The sequence below is a fragment of the Protopterus annectens genome, chromosome 13.part0 (assembly GCF_019279795.1).
Source record: "Protopterus annectens isolate FY-2018-M chromosome 13.part0, PAN1.0, whole genome shotgun sequence".
NCBI lineage: Eukaryota > Metazoa > Chordata > Ceratodontiformes > Protopteridae > Protopterus > Protopterus annectens.
In genome coordinates, this window is record NC_056747.1 from 343,247,724 (window position 1) to 343,259,933 (window position 12,210).

A 12,210-nucleotide genomic window follows, 5' to 3' on the forward strand; every position below is an offset into this window, starting at 1 on the left:
ACTGAATGAGTTTTAAAGACATGCAGTGTGTGTGTGTGCCTTCTGTGAAGACTGGGCACCAGGCTGGCAACTCAACACCGTAAAAACTCTACTGTCAATCTGCGGACGAGCAATCTGCTGTGGCGACTCCTAATGGGAGAAGCTGAAAGACTGTCTTAAGACTTGAAACTGTCTCAAAATATTCTTCAACACTGAGATGTCCTTTTCTGGATTTATCATGCGCAACATAAGATCATCTGCAAATAAAGTGAACGTTTTTGATTATCATACCAATTATATCCGTGAATTTCTGAGTCCCTTATCTTCTTTGCCAATGGCTATAAAATACAAAGCAAATAAAGTGAAAATAGGACATCCCTTTTCTGATTTCCCTGTTAAAACATAACTTTATCAGAGAGGAACCCACCTACTATCATACTTGCCTCCAGTCCTTCATATATACTCCTAATTAACCTTATTAATGTATCAAGGAATGCAAATGATTCCCTTGTCATACTCAAAATCCCAGCTTACTCTGTCAAATGCTTTCCTGCATCAAGACCCACCAACAGCAGTGGTATTTTCTTACATTCTGCTTCCCTGTGTATCATCACTGTTCTATTAATGTTGTCAAATGTTTTCTCCTCTACAAAACCACACTGATCCATACCAATCAATTTTGGCATTGACTTTTCCATTCTTTTGGTTAGTACAGACAAACACTTTATTACCATGGTTTAAAACTGAAATGGGTCTATATAAAGCTGGTTCTGACTACGATGTACATGATCTTTACTACATACTCAGCTTATAGTGAGGCAAAGGTATGATCTGTAGACAATTTGGCTGCAGCACAAATCTTATCTACAGGAACTTTAACAAAGAAGGCAGTGGAGACCACCACCGCTCTGGTTGAATGAGCCTTACGGTTATGTGAAAGTGCAACTCCTCTTCTTTGTAGACAAAGGCAATGCCATCAGAGGGGCCACTTGAACAATGTGACTTTTCAAACACTTTGTCCCAATTTAGCCTTTAAGCATGAAACATAAAAAGCTCATCAGTTTGTCTGAATTTCTTGGTCTGCTATAAAAAGAACAGCAAATGACGATGAACATCCATCAAGTGCAGAAATAGTCACTATTTTGTTAGACAAATGTGGAGAGAAAACTGGTAAGTTAATTGTCTGATTAAGAAAGGTTTCTAAAGCTACCTGAGGAAGAAAATTAGGGCTTGGGTGAAGGAACACCATGTCCTTGTGAAAGACAAAGTAGGGAGGTTTGCATGACAAGGCTTATATCTCTGAAATTCTTCTTGCAGACATTATAGTTATGGGAAGCCATTGGCTCAAAAGGAAGTGTGGTCAATGTATGAAGCATTACTGTAATATCCCAAGGAGGAATGGGATCTTTGACATGAGGTTTAAGTAGAAAAGTTCCCTTTAAGACAGCCTTGAACAACTTTAAGGACACAATAGGGTTGTGATTTCCCTCAGTATGAATGCTGGATATGGCTGCCATTTGAACTTTAATGATAGAGAAACTAACACCTTCTTGAAATAAACCTGCAAGACAATCCAAAATAAAAGGGATAAGTGCTAAAAAAAGGATCTAAGCTCTTACAGGAAGCCCAAACAGCAAATCTTTTCTACTTAACTTCTGTACGACAAAATGTGGGGGACAAAAGAAGAAAGTTTGGCATCTCTGGCCATCAGTGAAATAGGAGGAACCATGCAGTTAAGTTTAGAGCTTTCATCTTTTAGTGTGGTTGACCAGACAGATGGACAGAAGATCTGGGTCAGGATCCAGCATAGGTCTCAACCTCTTAAGTGGCCAATGTGGAACACAGACCCTAACAATGTGTGACAAATGGTCAAAATGTGGAACACCCTATTTTCAAGACTGGCGCAAAAATTGCATTGCCATGGAGCTTTGTAACATTCAATACCACACTTCTCAGATCCAAAAACCTTTGATAATCTGCAATACCATAACCACACCATAAGTAAATGAAACAGCACTTAGAAAATGTAGTAAATGTGACTTTTATTTTTGTAAACAGACATATTGCAATTCACACAAAGTTTAGACCAAGTTAAACATCCTATTCCTATCATATGTCTGATGTAGACTTACTGTAATACTGTATGCTGCTGTGGCTTTCTTGGCAGCCTCTAACACATGTAGTAAATGTGATTTTTATTTTGTAAACAGACATATTGTAATTCACAGTTTAGACCAAGTTAAACATCCTATCATACGTCAGATGTAGACTTATTGTATGCTGCTGTGGCTTTCTTGGCAGCCTCTAAAACAGGTTTTGGCAGCTTAATATCACAGACATCCAGTTCTTCATTCATTTTAATTGCCAACAAAGAGTTCAGTGTTTTTACACTCAGAGACTGACGCAGTTCAGTTTTCACTTTCCGCACCATACTAAATGCCCTTTCCGCTTGTGCATTAGAGTGTGGCAAGCAAAGTAGGCTCATCATCAGCTGCTTAAAGAGTGGCAGTTTCCCTTCAGTGCAAAGGTCCTCAGAAGGTGTGCCCAGTACTGTGACACACATGAGTGGGGCCCATCTACTGGGCCTGTCAGATTCCCAGTGTCCTCGATCTGATATTGGGTGAACTCATCGATTAGTTGTTCGCCTCAACATCATTTTCACATACACCCAGACGGAAGCCAACATCTCTGACCAGCCCTGAAGAAATGTCCAATTTTTGGCTGGATTAATAAGTAATGCAGCCTCTTTCAGTAAGTGATCCTGCATGGAAACTTTTTCAGCATTTTCTGCAGCACTGCAGCATAAAAGCTGCAACTTTTATAACGGTTAAATTGAATGACTGTGCCAGCAATATCCTCCTCATGGCTGTCCATGTACTTCTTGACTTCATAGTTCACCATTTGGTAGAACACAGCTACTGTCAGTCAACACTGACACATCACTGTGTTTGATTAGTCTGACAGCAGATGCAGGTCTGAGGAGTCTGCCAGCATACTGCTGCAGGAGTTTATGCACAGTGGCATGCAGTGTCAGCAGCTGACTTTCTCTGCTCTGAAGCTGTATGTTGAACTCCAGTAAGGGTTCCAGTGCATACTTAAGGAACATAAAAATCATATGCACTTCATGACTCTGCAAGTTTTAGAAATTAAGTCAATCTTAGCAGACCTTGGCTCTGCAGACAGAAAATATGAATTTAGAGCTGGCCACATGTCCAGGGTTCTGTTAATAACCTTACCAAGACTGAGCCATCTAGTAGGTGCATGTCTAATGATCTTGAGGGGTCAGTATCTGTGAACAAAGCAAATTCCTGAAGTTTTTGTTGTCTTTGTGCACTGGAACTGAAATGGCAATACAGATCTGATACAAGTTCTTCAACTGGTGAATGTAGTGCTTTTACAGCAGCCTTACTACAGAGATCTGCCAAGTGGCAGAGACACCCCATGTTTACAATTGTGGGCTTCACCTCCTTTAAACGAGACAGCACAGAATTGTGTTTTCCAATCATTGAGGCAGCATTGTCTGAAGAAAAGCCCACAATGTTGGAAACTGGAATGTTAAATTTTGTCAGGCTGGACATTAAAGAATTAAACATTGCTTGTCCAGTTCCAGACACACATTCTGGCATATCAAGAAACCTTGTCACATTTTTGCTTGCCTTTTCATCAAGGTAACCAACAAGGATGACTAACAGTTTGTCATCTCCCATGTCTGTGCTTTGGTCCATATACACACAGAATGGTGATTTCTGGCAGGCTGCTGCAGCATCATTCTGGTAATGAGGCCCCAGCACATCCCGTGCAATGCATGCTGCCTTTGTCGCCCACATGTCATTTTACGGAGAACATCTTGATCCTCTCCACACTTCTTCATAAATTTCAGGATGTGTTCTCCTGCTGCAAATGATAAGTTGTGTTTAGCAAGGAGAGACACAAAACCAACCTCTGCCTCAACCACCTTTGTACTTGCTAAACTCTGTGGTCCAAAGAAATCCACCATAGATCTTCCAGCTGCATGCTTGCAATTCTGCCTGTGTTTCTCACTGTTAGCATGTCGTTGCAGGTCATGTCGGCCCCCATGATGGATTGTGAAACGTGTTACAAGTCTTGCAGAAGGCAAATTTCACTCAGCTTACTCATAGAAAGCCAGTCAAAGGCACTTGCCCAGCTTGGCTGAAAAATTGTGTATCTTCTCTTCTTTGGGGTGTGAGCATCTACATCCCTGTCCTCACTGCAGTCTGGGTAGTCTATACCTAGCAGGTTTGCAAAACAGTGGTGTTAGACAATGAAACAAATGGGACTAAGTGCAGAAATGAAAATTACAAGATGTCCTCTCAATAGCAAAATATAAGACAATAGGGCCATAACCTACCCATATCACTGGAAGTTTCCTGACTTTGCACCCTCTTCTCTTGCTCATCTCTGCTCCTTTTGTTTACTATAAAGGCTTGCATGCTTCACTTCCTTGCCTCAATGACACTTTCAATCCTCTGGTGCTCACTTGCCCACCTATCTTTATCCAAAACAAAGTCAATTAGTTTCAGAGACATGGTGACAAGCAGCAAAACAAACACTTTAAAACTGCTCTTAATAAACCTAGAAAGTTGCTACAAAAAAAAAATATAACTCCTGGGTCGGTGCTCAACCGTTTGGGATCTACTTGTCAGAAGTCCAGGCCAACACGGAGGGACTCTGGCTGACCAAGTGACTGCAAGCTGGGAGATATTAACTCTCCAAGTGATGCAGACATCCTACAGAAAGGCCTCATTGAGACAAATGACTGGTGTCGAAACCATGGCCTTAAGCTTAATGCCAAAAAATGCATCGTCACCCCCTTTGGGAAAAACTCACTTCCCACTAATTACCAGATCGATGGAAGCCCACTGAAGGTGTTATAAGAGCTCTGGGGTTGATAGGAACCTCTCTCCTTTGACCAACACATTGCCACTGTGGTCAGAAAGTCATTCTATGAGGCACATGTCATTATCAAGGGTTTTGTATCCAGGAAGAAAGAGGTAACCATTTCTTTCCTCTCTTCCCTCAGACCAATCACAGAGTATAATGCCCCATTTGGCACGCACTCACTAGACACATGCAACAGCTGGATAGGCCACAAAAGTACCTCACAAAGAGGATCCTAGGCCTTAAACACGCCTTACACAGACAGACTCAAAAAAAAAAACTCCAGATATTCTCTGTCTTATGTCGTCTACTTAACAGGCGATCTCTGCTTGACTTACAAAGCCATGTCTGACCCAGCTCTGTTAGAAATGCTGCATTTAAAGAAATCCCAATAGCTCCGCACAACACGCCCAGAGACCTCAACCTCATTACCACAATCAACAGAACATGCTTGAAAGACAGGTTCATAACCCAGAGACAGCCAATGCTCTGCAATAGACTTCCCATACATGTCAAGCAGAGCACCTCACTGGCCCTCTTCAAGAGAAATCTTGATGAGTGGATGGGAAATATTCACCCAGGGGATCATTCCAGTGGCTCTACTTGACAGAGGCACTGGGAGCACAATACCAGGACACTTCTATGGGCTAGGCTTGTAAAGGCCCCAGGGCCATTAGCCTAGTACACACCTATGAACAAGAGTAGAGGTCCTACTACAGAAAAGTGGAATACCAGTGTTAACATTCTTGGATTCACAAAATAAAAGTTTTTTCGAGTAAGTTAGCAAACAGCCTGTTATGTTAGCAGACATATTTTGAAAATTCTGAGCTACAGTGCTATGTAAGCCAGAATTCTCAGGACAAAATTAACAAAAGATGAAACATTGTCTCTAAAGTATTATTAGCAATACAATTTACATTGTGTAAATTAGCAGAAAATTTAAAATGAATATGTGTTAAATTATCTCAAAATGGAAAGCAACCCTTTGTAAATGGAATCACTTTCCCACAGAGTTTGAGAACATATAGTATACAAAAAAGCATTACAGATTTCCCACATTTTGAAATGAGCTTTTGTCTTCCAAAGCACCTAATGGAAACCTAAAATGCTCTGACTCCTGGACAAAAAAGCAAACTCTATTCCTACAATCCTTGTCAACAAGCATTAGAGTACTCTGTAAATCATAAAAACTACATTACATTTCACACGATAGAAGCTTTATGAGAATAGAGCTGGTCTTCTACATTACCCAATGGAGTCCAAGTGAAAGAATGTAGTACAGGGACCAAGACAGGCACTTTGGCCTGTTAAACACAGTGCTGACATATATCAAGGCCTGTTCTGCAGGCCCCAGTTCTATGGTATGCATGTCACAAAGGGAGAGACAATTTTAAAATGCATAACCCCTTACCCAAACTGGTCTGAAAACAGGACTGTCACATCAAACGAGTGATTACCTAAGTGCTAGTACATCAGGTCACACAGACCAAGTCAACCACAGCAAACTGTATAATTTTTCAGGACTAGCTAAATGGGGAGTTTAAGAAAAGGTGTCAACCCCACCCTTTACAAGCAGCATTAATGGAAAATACAGTGTGCCCATATAGGTGTTATGACACATAAGTAAACTTCTTAAACTGCACTATTTCAAACTGGGGTACAGTAAAATAATGGCCAGCAAGGAAAATGAGACCAGGGAAAAGTGGTGTTAATATAGTTTATTATATAAATCTCAGTATCGCCACCATGGTAGCATACTTTGATGGAAATGACCACGTTAACATTCTGGCTGATTTTAACAGCTGGTTTAAGTATGCTTGCTGGAGGAGCTGTTGTCCCCTTAATGCTAGGCAGATTGGTGGAGCTTAACTTAACTAATTATCCCCAACTGTGGAACGGCCTGCTTCTTTCTACATGAACATCAGATTTCAGATTTCACCATATCTCCTGTAACTTCACCTGGCACTCTAGACCAGTAGTTACACAAGCTCTTTGTTCACCAATGGTTACTTACAGCATGCAGCCAGAAATATGATAAAAGTTGACGGGGAAAGTCTGACTGGGCAGAGGAGGACTAAAGAAAAAGCTCCAAAAAATAGAACAGAGTTATGCTAAGAAAGCAAACAACGTGTTGCGCCTGAGGTAGAATGGGAGGCATGCAATGCAAGTAGCGATTGCATTTGCTATATTATGAAGTAACGTTCACATTTGGGTAACTTCTTTGAGGTTTAGGGTTAGTACATTTAAATGGAATTGGTTACGGACAGCAAGCAGGTATAACTTCCACAAAGACATGCAAATAAGTTACATCCATATGCTATAGATAAACAATGCCCAGCATTCAACATCATTTCTGCAAAAACACTTCCTGATCTCTGCTGAAGGATGACCATGATCTACATCTTTTAGGCATCTCCTAGAGCCTTCAGACAATAAAGAGGATGGGGACTGAACACACTTCAGATGGAATGGAGGCTCAATGGCTGCAAAGATAAATGGCAGAAAACTAAAGAACTTGGGGATATTATCTGAAAATAATCTAAATCTCAACTAATAAAATGTTTTTAAAAAATGAAAACTACACCCCAATGCAGAAGATCTGGACCTGGCCATTCCATAGGAGAAGCTTCCATGGTTACACGCCTGAACTTTTCACATCTGGTGGTAGTCTGAAGGAGCAGGCAAAAATAGACTTTATAAGCAAGCACGGTCTCATTCAAGCTGCTGGATTTCTAAAAGCTCAGTCCTTTACTAGTGTCACCCTATATAACCCAACACTGAATAAAGCCGCAATTTTTCAGGGGAAAAAACACAGCCGGACTGATTAAAGAAGGCCAGTAGAAATATAAGTACACTAACAAAACTGGCCTTACCATTCCACATTCCAAATGAAGTCCAGAAAACACTATAACATGAGTACAAACAAATAAAAAAAAGGTAAATATTATGCACCTTCACTATAACACATAATCTTCTAACTGTTAGAAACCTTATCAATTTACAAAACACTGTTAGTGTATTACATGCTTAAGGGATTCTCCAGGGATGATAAATGCATTATAACTCTAGTTTCTAAAAAACATTTAATAACACAGAATGCAGCAAGAGTTAATTTATAAGCTCTGTTAACAGCTCACTGTTTTAACAACTGTTTAGTGGTAGAAGTTCTTTAAACACTTAATAGCATTTATCACACTATGATATACATGTCATTTACAAATTAATTAGATTATAAGTGGTGGGTGTCAGGGTAATAAGAGTTGAAGACTCGTCTCATTTCACTAACAAACATTAGAGGCACACATTATACACACAGTTTTTTTGTTCTACTTTATCCCCAATATCCAGACAATATTTTATTTGATTTACAGGTTGCCTGCTTTGCTTGCTTGACTAACCTGTGTTGTGACCAGACAGCCGCAAATGCAAACGGACTTCTCTGCCGCCGACCAAGTCAGTCACCTCTCCTGGCAGGCACTGGGGCAGGCTCCGACACCCGCCTTCTTCTCCCTGATGAAATGTCTTCTTGATCTGGAAGGATTCTCTGCAACTCCGCCTAGTATTGACTCCAACTCCAAGTTCTCCACAAAGCAAGATTCCTCCCGATTCCTGGAAGCCTTTTCAAGCCATTAATTTGGCTTAAAAGGCTTGCAGGAACACGATTGGTCTCCATTTGGGAGCTCTCATTGGCTCCGTTCTCCGCATATTCTCTACTTGATTGACTCAGAGATCGAGTTTGCGATTGGCCGTAAATGCGGCCCACGAGCCAATCAAAATTAAAAATAGCAGCACAGCAGAGCTATGCATTGGTTTGTATACCGCAATGCCAATTGGCAGTAATTGCGGTACACAAACCAATCAAAAGCCTTGTAGCGGAGCCACAGCTGTTCAATGCGGAACAGCGGAACAGTGGCTTCGCTCTTCATTAAATGCGGTGCGTTCCGCATAATCCGGAGCACTTGGATGCTCTGGGATCCAGTACCCATACAGGGTGTTTCAAATAAAGCGAAAGGTATGGGAAGCAAATCTGCCAAGGCTGGAAGGGGCAATGATAACTATTGCCTTGCATCGGATGGCTTGCTGTAGTAACTTGGCTACAAGAGGAAAGGCATACAAGAGATCCAAGGGCCATTTGTGGACCACATCATCCCTCAGTGACTGAACCTCCAAGTGAATCATGACCAAGCAGTTGCTGCACTAGGTGGTATTTAGGTGGGAAGAGAAAAGGTTGCAACATAACTGGCCGCAGCTGCTCAAAATAACAGATATCACTGAGGGACAACTTGTGGGCCTGAAGAATAGACCTGCTCAATCTGTCTGTTAAGACATTAGAACTCTCTGAGATTCACATTGCCGCCAGAAAGCATTAAGACACTGTTCCCTGCCAAACCTTATAGATTCTTTGCATAATTTGTACATCCCCATTTGTTGATGTACCAGATTACCACAATCGGTCTGCCTGGATGGAGACCACAGCTTTGGGGAGAGAGTCCTGAAATGACTGCAACCCCAGGAGGGCTGCTCTCATTTCCAAAACATTAATGTGAAGGTTGGCCTCTGCTCTAGACCCATGAGCCTTGGTCAGTGCTCCCTTTGTAATACCCACAATGATAAACTAAATGGTAAATGACATCTGAGGGGTTAGAGGACAGAAGTGCATTATGGAAGGGGAGGAACTTGAGCTAAGCTGTTGTCTAGTGTGCCGGCTCGGATCCAATGTCGGATCCTAGACACATACGTGATGAATGGTGAGTAGGATAACATCAGATCCCGCCATTCTACTAAGAAGATTTCAAGACGCATTTGTAAATATTTATTTCCAATTGCATGGAGAACAGAAAGTTAATTGTCAAGAGGAAGAACTTAAACATTCTTTCAATCACATAAACTTTCCTAAATTAAGTCCTGAGCAAGAAAAAAACATCATATCATTAACTGAATATGAAATCATAAATATTATCAAAATTTAAACAAGATAAGGCCCCTGGCCCAAAATGATTTAGCTCTAAAGTCTATATTTGGTACTAAAATGTCCAAGAAGCAGACTGAGATAATGATTACAACTGACACCAAAGCTAGAACTAGGTGGTTGAAAGGGTGAAATAGTAAACGGGTTCCATATAACTTGGAACAAAATACAGAAAAGCCCCCTGCAAGTCCTGCATACATGAACACCAATTTCTAAAAAATGTAAACATGGCTGCAAAAATATTTCTTTAGAAAAGTCAGACTCAGGGAGAGGGGTCTCTAAAAATCACAATTTGTGTCCAAGAACCAAACTAAAATAAAAATACAACTGGCAATGGAGCCCAATATGGACCTTAACAGTTTAAGTAATTAATGGTTACATGACGCCTTAGATGCAATTTCTGGTCATGACATCTGTTCAGACACTTCTATATCTGGTAAAACACCTAGTTTATAGTTGTGGGGTAACAGTTTAAGTCCTAACTTTCATGGTAATGCTGTCTAAAAATACAAAAAATAGGAATATACTGAGAGAGAAAAAAAGCCCGTCAGTAAAACATGCACAAAAAGGTACAAAAGGAAGACAATGATGGGAAAAGAAGAACAGGTAACAAAACATGGAATTATTAACCTTTAAAAAGGATCAAGAGGGTGAAGCAGCCAGGAAGGTAAACGAGATGAAAAAACACAGAAATATAGCAAACCTCTCAATGCATCCAAAAATAATGGCAGCCTGGGAAAGTCAGCAGAAACAACTGTGCTTACAATCAACAAGGGAAGTGTTAGGACATCTGCACACAGAATTATGAGAAAAGGAAAGACAGTAGGTGGCCAGGGAAAAATTCCATATACTAAGCTGTCAAAGTTCGGCTGGCCTCCAATACTAGTGGGTATAGGAAGGTGGACTGATCCTATCCCATTTACAGTTTTGCCAAACAGAATTTGAAAGAAAATAAACTCCACAAACAAAAACTGCGAAGCTAGCAAGTCTGTCACGAGGCACAAAAGCAATGCAGCTACAACATTTTTCCAAGTTTAGCTGCTTAAAAAAAAAAAAAATATATATATATATATATATATATATATATATATATATATATATATATATATATATATTCATTCTTATTTACGTCAGGGGAGTGATGTTCTCACATTCCAGACATCAAATAAAATATGCATCAACAGCACAGAAATGTTCATAAAACTAAAAATGAATGCTTTAAACATTATACCCCTAAGGACTGCTGAATTTTCCTGTAAGGATGACTGAGCCATCATGTTAACAGCTCCACCTGGGATAGCTCCACTGTAAAACAATTAACTCTCTCAATACATTTTCACTATCTTCTTTACAAAGGGCAGACAATAAGAACACATTCACAGAAGCGGATATCATCAGAAGGATTAACATCACACTTTTAAACATATGAAATGCATGATGTAGGTAAATGGAATTTTTTTTAATATGGCATTTTTTTCTCAATTAATGTATGTGTGCCTATGTCTTAAGTGATATTTAAAGAAGGCGTTTAAAGAAAAGATTATATTTTAAACAGACTCAGAATTACTGAATCTAAGAAATTATGGGGAATGACAATACTTAGATTAAATTATGTGCCATTCTTGGAAAAACAGGCTTCATTCAACAATAGAATCTGAAATTTTCATCCAGAGGTCTCAGTGCCATGTATTTTTTTTTTAACTTGAACACTTGTTTGAGCTATAACGGACAGAAAACAGCTTAAAACTTGGACAAAACAAGGCAGTTACCTCATCAAAATATATAAAAAATTGCTGCAAGCAGCTACAAAGTGGCAAACTCCCCTTTTTTCTTAAATACACATATTCTGACATAAAACACTTAAGCCAGAGAAATAATAAATGAAAAAAAAAAATCAGAGCAAGTAAAAAATCTTCTGTCTAAGGAACCTTAAATATTAAGCAAAAGAGTCTGTCAGTGTACAAGTTCTCCAACAAGGGATCCAGCTAACGTAGGTATGAACCTTACCAAAAGTGTAAGAGCAGAACCACTAAAAGCAACAAATGATTTTAAAAATCAAATACAGAAACTTAATTCAAAAAGACTGAGTGTCTTCCAATGGAAGAAATAAAAACAAAAACTCCAATAATGCTAAAACACAACCTGGACCTTTAAAAATCTGTCAAATCACAAAGTTATCTTACAATGTTTAATTTAAATGTAACTCGGGCATGAACTTAACCACTGAAATAAATAAGAATAAGCCTATGATTGCACCTTATTTACAAAAGAAATGAGAAATGTCAACATAAAAAGACACCAGGGTAACAGCACTGCCTAAAGCCCTGTCTGAACAACCTGTGAAAGTGACTCATGACACTGAT

General features: G+C 39.7%; 1 protein-coding gene across 2 annotated transcripts in view; it reads right to left on the bottom strand.

The window, feature by feature from the left end:
- AMOT (angiomotin) overlaps window positions 1-12,210 on the bottom strand; it is a 1,515,905-nt gene that overhangs the window by 759,773 nt on the left and 743,922 nt on the right. The window lies entirely within an intron of this gene.